The following is a 9815-nucleotide window of genomic DNA, read 5'->3' as shown; positions in this document are numbered from 1 at the left end:
CAAGAACACTTTCTATAATACCTATTAGGGTGGTCCTTAATATGGACAGTTTCGAATTTCTTCGTTCTCTAGGATTCAAATGTTTCCAAATTTACACAAAAAAATCCCATGAAAATTTTAGCTCTGAAAATCAATATTCAGATAGTCCGCAATTCAATTAAAAGTTTCGTATATTCATTAGTAACATATGCCATTAAGTAAATTCTTGCGCCATCTGTGAAAGCAGACTTGTAATTTTGATGGAAATTTATTACTGATAATTTGAGTGTTGACATCACCTATAAAATAAATATTTTGCTGCAAAATTAATTTTGATGCCATGATGAATAATTATTTCTTTTAACAGCCCACATGGATTTAATTAGAGATAAAAAGATTTATAAAAAAATTTAAGTGTGATAATATTTGAGTTTACAAATGCTATCACAGATGGCGCAAAAATTTATTTAATATTAAATATACGAAATATTTAATTGAATTGCGGACTATCTAAATGTTAATAATAGAGCTACAAGTTTTAGACAATTTTTAATAAATAATTTGGAAGCATTTGAGCCCTTGGGAGCAAAGAAATTCAGAAATGTTCATATATATATACTAATTATATTTTATAATAATTCATCTTACACTGTAGTAAATGACTAATGGTCCCCCAATTGAGAGAGCAACTAACTATATTTCAATTTTGCATAATTGTGAGCACATGTTTATGATTTGGATGCACAAATTGTATTTTGTGTGTGTGTATTTTTAGAAATTTTATTGTACAATTTGTATGAGGAAGTAATATTAAATTTTGGCGACAACCAGATTGCAGCTACACATAATATTTAGGAATCGTGCTTAGGAGAAAATTGTAATAATCATTTGTACTATTTTTTCCATGAAAACTTAGGAATAAATGTACCAATTTGTCGTCTTAGCTGTTTTTGCTTAAAAAAGAGCCCAATATTGTGCCATAAAAATCACATGCTTGCTATCACAGATGGCGCAAGAATTTACTTAATGACATATGTTAATAATAAATATACGAAACTTTTAATTGTATTGCGGACTGTCTAAATATTAATATTAAGAGCTGAAACTTGCAGAGAATTTTCTTTTAATAATTTGGAAGAATTTGAGATAGTGGTATCAAAGACAATTTAATAAGACTCAGATCATTTTTATCGTTTTCATTCAAATTCTTTTATTTCCGAGCATTTCTCAAATTAGAATCGCCATTTCTATTGTTAAATCTGTTTGTGTGGTTTTTGATCACACCATTTTGTTTGTAAAAATAAACACAGAATGATTAATTTGATCATTTTATTTTCTTTCTATTTTCATTCAAACAAATTTCCTCACATCTTCTTCATTCAACTACATGTGCTAAGAATGGATACTGTTTAGTGGAGTTCATAGAAAAAGTCGACATTGGATACAAATTATTGTAGATAGAATTAGTATTTATTATTTCCACTATTTTTAATGGTTGATTTTTTCTTTAAATATATGAAAAAAATGGTATTGAAGGTGGTTGTGTAAGAAATGTTCTCCAAAATTCGAGATATTTTGAGGATTTGTCTTTTTCCGCTTTGCTGCCGCTATTTTTTAGGACGACAGCTAAACGAAAAAGACTCATTCTTGGAAAAGTTCTTCAAGAAAAGGGGGAAAACTATATTTATAAACAAATTGTTTTGAAAATATATTTTTAGAACATATTCTGAAATGTCTACAAACCAAAGAACAGGTGTGATTGTACCTAAATCATATAGATTTATATTAACATAATTTTTGCCAAGTAGGTATAACAATCCAAAGAAAAAATATCAATGTTTAAATGAAAGAGAGTGCGCGTAAAGTTCACACGTAATTGAAGTAAAACTTTTTTGCTATTGTACGAAAAGGCATTTAAGTTAACTAGGTGTATGGCATCGTGCCTTACCGTAAATTGCTGGAACTTTTCGTACCAGAATTATATATTCTAAAAAAAATCAGTAATCAATAAAAATTTATGATTTACAACAATTATTTTATACATTTTCAAATAGTAAATTATAATTACTATATAATTTTATCGTTCATAAAATATACAGTGGCAATCTTATAGCTCAAAACACTTGAGAATATTTACATTTACAAGAGATGCCGAATGAATCCATCTGAGGATATATTTCTTACGAGTAGAATAACGCTTTTGAAATATATACATTTGGAAACTGAATTGTAAATTTAAAATTTATATTTGAAGTATGAAGCTTTATATAATTTTGAAAATTTAGATTTTTTTTTTTTTTAATTTTTAGTTTGTTTGAACCGTATAAGTAAACTTACTACTAACAAATTAAAAATCTTCGTACGGAACCCAACAAAATTGTAACAAAAAATTAATACTCATTTTTGAAATCTTGATCAAATATTTGATAATTTGATTTAAATCCATCTAAAGTTCATTTTTGACTACCAAATATGATTTTTTTTACCTCCGAAACCGCTAAACCAGCCTTACTAAAAATTCATTTCGTCAATACAAGTAAAATGTTTTTTAACTTCCCGTAGGGCAAAGTTATAGTAATCGCAAAAAAATCGAAAATGAAAATTTTTATATATCTTCACGTTTCAGAGGTTTCTGAACATTTTGGCATACCTTAGAAAAAATGGATGTATGTGTGTGTGTGTGTGTGTGTGTGTGTGTGTGTGTGTGTATGTATGTACGTGTGTGTATGTATGTGCGGATACAAATTTTCGTCGACGATTTCGGGAACACGGATCAACTGATTTGAATAATTCAAAGAACATTTGATTCGTATTGATAAGGAGACGTGCTGATTAGTTTTTGGTGAAGACAGGTCCAGTCATTTGGAAGATACGGGACAAAAAGTGCCATAAATGGTAACTCTGTTTTTGAAAGAACGTAGTACTCGATTGGAATGATTTAAAAAACATTTTACTTGTATTGACAAGATGAAGAATTGATCAAATTTTCATGAAGGCAGGTCTAGCGGTTTCGGAGATTTAATAAAAAAAGTAAAAAAAATGCCATTTGGCGGTCAAGAATGATCATTAGACATATGCACATCAAATTATCAGATATTTTATAGAGATTTCAACAAGTATGAATTTTGTTTGCATTCCTATGGGTTCCGTACCAATGTTTATTCGTTAGCCGGCGACGCGGCGCTTACGCGCTTTGACATTTTGTCTCTATGCAGTTAAAGCAGTATGATTGCTTTGAATGAATTGCATGATAGAATAAAGCTGTACTGCTTCAATATTTTTTAATATCTATAAAAATGCAGCGAATTATTATGTTAAACACCGCCTAAATACATATTGTTTTCACAATTTCACTTATCATGTAATTGCCTTTGAAGAACTTTATGTAATTAAAACTAGCATACATTCATTGACTGCTTGTATTTTTTTTTTCACTTTCTCGCTGGCGCTACAGTCTCATTCTTTGAACAGCTGTAGAATCTATCTTGAAACATAATTTTCATTTTAATAACCTTAAAATATATAGTAACCAAGATTAATACAAATTACTTTAATAAACTTACGTTTCTTACACGACACAGATTTTTCATTTGTTTTATTTTTTTCACTATACAATCAAAGCAATCATACTCACGCGACACGACGGCCAATCACAATCGACCCGTATAGAAATGATATCATCGACAGCGAATGACAAATCATTGGCACTCGACTCGGCCGTAACGCACTTCCGTTGCATTTTCACAGATTTACTTCCTAGTCGCGACTAAAGAAGTTTTAATTAAAAAATCTGCGCAAAGTACAATTAAAAATAAGATCTAAATTTATAAAAAAAAATTGCATAACTTTTAGAGAAATATCTTCAAATGTGTACCAATAAATCTTTTATCTACATATATATAAAAATAAGTCGGGCTTTCCTTCCTGACGATATAACTCCTAAGAACGCACGAACTGATTTCGACGATTTTGCATTCGTTGGAAAGGTCTCGGGTTCCGCAAGATTTATAGCTAAGAAAATTAGTGGTGCATGGCATCGTGCCTTGACATTAGTGACAATTATCAGAATTATGCTTGGTTAAGTCAACGAACAATTCTTGTCGCAAAGAATAATAATGTACACGCATTGAATTTCACCATTCAATCAAATATTGCTGGCGATTTGGTGACATACCAATGATTCCGACTGGTCTTCCGTTTGACTTCAAACGATTGCAATTTTCAGTTCGCCTTGCGTTCGCAATGACAACTAACAAGTCGCAAGGCCAGTCGCTTAGTGTTTGCGAAATAAATTTCAAATAGATTATTTAGAAAATCATTGTTTTTCACATGGGCAGTTATACGTTGCCTGTTCACGAGTTAGAAAACCATCCGCTTTGTTTGTGTTAACGTCAGACCAGAAAACAAAAAATGTGGTTTACCAAAGAGCACTTCAATGAAACGGATAATTGACGGATTCACTTTCATTTACTTAGAGAAGTTCAACTAAAAACACTTCATTTTCGTAATCGAAATAAATTCAATAATGTTGTGTAATAAAAAAAAATATCTGCTGGCGAAACGAAGTTCGTCGGGTTTGCTAGTATTATATATTAATATAAAAACTTGCTTAAAATTTCTTAGTTCTTAATTCCAACCACAAATATAAACCACACAGAATTTATGTAGGAAACACAAAACCGCAATTTTAGACATTCAAAAATAGCCTATTTAATAATTTATTCATTTTATTTCTTGACATCTATAAGTTAGTCCTATTTATAAGCGACGTGTTTAAATCACTTTTCGAGTTTATAACTGTTCTGTCATAATTTATAAAACAAAAATTTCAAAATTCGAATCTTGTGTTCATGTTCCATAAGACCATAAGCATCAATCATAATTTAATCTCGAAATCAGAAGAGTTAAGATCCGTTTCGGATCACTGTTTAAAATTAAAAGAAAAAATTAACTAAAGTCATAAAATGAGAAACTGGGGACCAGGGCTCGAAAACATTCGGAAGAAATATATATTTGTAAGAATGTGTACTCTATTAGATAAAAAAAGACAGGTGCATAGCATCGTGACTAAAGGCAAATTGCTGTAACTTCCCGTACCGTAATGAAACATTCGAGGAATTAAAATAATCAATAATTGTTTTGAATAATTTCAAATACATTATTTATTACATACTGTTAACTTATATAAGTGCTATTTAGATCAGGCGACGAGCGTATTTTACAAGCAACTAATGCGCATGTTTACAAGAAATTTGTTAAATTATTTTTAAAATTTGATTTTTTTTCAAATGTTGAAAATTTTTTAAAAGTTCAGAATTTTTGTAAAAAGTCGTTTTTTAATTTTCTTTTTAAATTTGTAAGTTTTTGAAATTGTTCGACTTTTTTTTGAAAATTTCTTATTCTCAAACTTCATTTTTTTAAAATGTCGAAATGTTCTCAAATTTTTGTAAGAAATCAATTTTTTTTCAAATATCGATATTTTTTTAAAATTTTTTTTAGAATTTTTGTAAAAAATAGATTTTTAAAAAAAAATTAAAAAAAATGGAAATTTTCGACAATATTCGATTCTTTTTGAAAATTTTTTGTTCTCAAAATTTTGTAAGAAATCGAATCTTTAAAATTTTGATATTTTTTTAAATTTTACAAAATTTAGATTTTTTTTTTTGAAAAATTTCAAAACTTCGATTTTTTTATGAAATTTTTGTGAAAAGTGGATTCTTTTGAATTTTATAAGAATTTGGAAATTTTCGAAAATATTCGATTTTTTATTGAAAATTTCTAATTCTCAAATATTTGTAAATAAACTATTTTTTTAAATATCGATATTTTTTGAAATTTTTCCAAAATTCTATTTTTTTTTTTTTTTGAAAATGATGAAAAATTTCGAAAATTTTAATTTTTTGAAACAATTTTTTTTCTGAAAATTTTGTTTTTATTTTAATTTTTGTAAGAAATCAATTCTTTTTTGAATTTTGAAATTTTTCAACATTTTTTTTTTTTGAAAATGAGGAAAAATTTTGAGAATTTGAATTTTTTGAGATTTTAAATTTTTTTTATTTATTTTTTTTTAAATCTTCAAAATTACAAAATTTTTAGCGAAAAGATTTTTTGTCCACCGTCTACACAAACAAAAGATTTTTGTAATTAATCTAATGGGAAGATCAGTTCTCTCAAAAACTGCATGACAATTTTTACACCCTTTGCGCTCCAAACCTCCAAAACAGCTAGACGTGCCATAAATGAACTTTAAAATTAAAAATCTTGGTATGGAACCAAAAAAAATGACACAAATTATGTACACATTATTAAAATCTCTATAAAGTATCTGATAATTTGCTGTGCATATGTCTAATGAATGTTTTTGACCGCCAAATGACATTTTTTCAACTTATTTTTATAGGCAGTTCATAACCGCTGGACCTGCCTTTCACAAAATTTCAATAGTACTTTGTTTAGTCAATATAAATAAAATGTTTTTTGAATTATTCAGATCAGACGCTCCGTTCTTTTAAAAACTCGATTTCTACTTTTTATACTCTTTGCCACGTATCTTCGGAACGGCTAGACCTGCCTTTGCCAAAAACTAATCGAGACGTCTCCCCATCAATACTAATCGAATATTTTTTGAATTATTCAAATCGGTTGATCCGTGTTCCCGAAATCGTCGACGAAAGTTTGTATCCGCACACACACAAACAAACACACACATATATCCATTTTTCTAAGGTTTGCCAAAATGTTCAGAAACTTCTGAAACGTAAAAATATATGAAAAATTTCATTTTAGATTTATTTGCGATTACTATATCTTACCCTACGGGAAATTAAAAATGTTGTTTTTTTGGTAAGTTTTTAGAAAAAATAAATATGTTTCTATAGTATTAAGGCAATAACTGGGAACTTTTCTGAACATATTTCGATAGTTGGTTGTTTGATGTATGTTATGTGCTATCACAGTATAATTACTGCTAATACGCTTATAAGCTTATATTATCTATTGTAATGCTGAATGGGATGTTTCACTCGATGATGCATCCAATACAACTCAACAAACGACCACAAAAGTTAAGTGCGCTGTGTTCCATCTTGATAACTATGTAACAGAATTGCATATTTGTTCAGATTTATATATTTTTCATCATTGTCCTTTACCAAAAATGTTTCCAATTCCATACATTCAGGCAAACATTAAAGTCTCTGGTTGGCTCCTGAATTTTCTGGCCTCTTTCCAACTAATAATAAGCATCTCCTACAAACTTCGGTTCTAAATATACTGAAAACGTGACGTCACGCCTATAATATTTATTCATAAACACTCGAATTCGAATTCGGTTCGTTTTCGTTCCTTCCAAACTCTTATATGTTATTTGTTATGTGTTGAAAACTATAATATATAAACCGATGAGAAATGCCAAAGGCAAATATATATTTATATTTGATGAATTTTGTGCAAACTTATAGTTTGCACGAGGTTAAATGAATACTGGGAGTTATTTTGGAAATGGAAAAATTAAATATGAGAGAAGAAATAATTGTTAGATTCTTATGTTTAAAATTATACTTAGGGACCGATTCTGCTGCATAACAGAAAAATGTTATGGCAAGGCCATGTTACGCTCCGACGTCCATACATTATGCTACTATTATTATTATTATTATTATTATGCTACTGAATCATACTGAATACTGTCAAAATATCACGCATTTGCTGTGCATTCAGGCGTTTTACACATAAACTGTAACGTCACTCGTATGTTATGAAGCCGAGTCAAAAATACCATGTTATCTACAATCGTTTGTTTGACATTTGTGTGATTTCTACGTTAGGTTTTCTATCTGACAACTTGAGAAATACGCCTGACTGCTCAGCAACCGCATGGCTTTTATCAATATTCAGTATGAAAAGTTCTTCATAACAAAGCCTTGCCATAACATTTGTTTGTTGTGCGGCAGAATCGGTCCATAAGTATTTTCTAAAATTGCGGTGGATTAGTTCAATTTTTTCATAATTAAACTGCTTGTCGTAGGTCTCTAATATTTTAGTATGTTTATTAAAACTAGGTACACATGAGGTACACTATCGTCATTCAAATATTTATTAATATCACAGAAAAGAATCTAGCAAAGTGATACTGACAATTGAGAAGTAGAACAATTTCCATCTGTAATTTTTAGACCAGATTTTTTGCAAAAACGTAAACAAAATACTTTATTTTAATTTGTTTATATTGTTGAATTTTTGCACAAATTCAATCAACTGGAATAGTTATCAAGTTTCATCCAATGTCATTAAAAATTAAATCGTTTCGAAAAAAAATTAACTTTATTAAACATTAAATTTTATACTTATGTGGTATACAATTCAAAATGACTTGAATGAATGAAATTTTATAATAAAATTTTGCCGAAAATAGGATTTTTAACTTCCCGTATGGCAAGTTTTAATAATAATCAAAAATTCAAAAATGAAAATTTCTGCATTTCTCGGCGTTTTGAAGGTTTCTGTACATTTTAGCATACCTCAGAAAAAATGGATGTGTGTGTGCAGATACAAATTTTCGTCGACAATTTTGAGAACACAAATCAACCGATTTGAATAATTAAAAAACAATTCATTTGTTTTGACAAAATGAAGTACCGTGTAAATTTTTGCGAAGGCAGGTCTAGCAGTTTCAGAGATCCAATAATAATAGTAAAAATGCCATTTAGCGGTCAAAAATATTCATTAGACATATGCACATCAAATTATAAAATATTTTATAGAGATTTTAATAATGTGTACACATTTTGTGTCAATTTGTTTGGGTTCCGTATCAAGATTTTCAATTTTAAAACTCACGTATATTATTCAAACAAATGTCCTCGACATTTTCGACAGTATGAAATAACCGATTTGTATGATCAAAAAAATCACACTCAATCGCAAGATGTTTTTGCAAAAGGCACGTCCAGCCGTTTCGGAGTAATGGAGCGTAAAGAGTGTATAAACAGTTATGCAGGTTTTAAGAGAAGGGATCATCCGATTAGATTAATTTAAAAAACATTTTGCTTGTGTAGACGGTGTGCTAAAAATGCTTTTACAGAAAATTTCGAGATTTTAAAAATTCAAAAAAAAAAATTAAATTTAAAAAAATTCTAGTCTTAAATTTTTTTATAATTTTCGCAAAATAAAAAGAATTTAAAAATATTTAAAAAAAATCAAAATTTACAAAAAAAATTACGATTTCAAAACTTTTCAAAAAAAATCCAACATTTAAAAAAATTCAAATCCTCAATATTTTTCATAATTTTCGAAAATAATCAAGAATTTAAACATTTGTAAAAATAATCAATTTTTTTTGAAAAATCAAATGTTTACAAAAATTTCAGAATATTTCGAAATTATCAAAAAAAAACTCGAATATTTTCGAAAATTTCCAAATTTTCAAAAAATAAAAAAATCGTTTTTTTTCAAAAATTCAAATTGCAAAAATGCTTTTATAAAAAAAATGTGTTATTTTAAAAACTTTCAAAAGAAAATATTCAAAATTTTCAAAAAAATCAAATTTTCGAAATTTTTCATAGTTTTCTAAAAAAATCTAAACTTTGAAAAATTTAAAAAAAATCGATTTCTTCCAAAAACAAAAATATCGAACAGTTTCAAAAACTAAAAAATAGATGTTTCCAAAAATTTAAAAAAAATTAGAACTTCTAGAAAAATTCTAAAATTTTGAAAAAAATTCTAAATTATTTTGTACTGTAACGGAATTAGTCCTATTTATCCTATTTTATTACAATTTATTGTACTAACTAATTTTTAACTAACATGTCTAGAAATGGGTTTAATTATATCAAAAG

Source organism: Ctenocephalides felis, unplaced genomic scaffold (genome assembly GCF_003426905.1).
Source record: "Ctenocephalides felis isolate EL2017-DRISC unplaced genomic scaffold, ASM342690v1 CF-g0.4_SCAFFOLD_03572, whole genome shotgun sequence".
In the NCBI taxonomy this organism is placed as follows: Eukaryota; Metazoa; Arthropoda; class Insecta; order Siphonaptera; family Pulicidae; genus Ctenocephalides; species Ctenocephalides felis.
The sequence above is the reverse complement of the archived record's forward strand: the minus strand, read 5'-3'. Positions refer to the sequence as shown.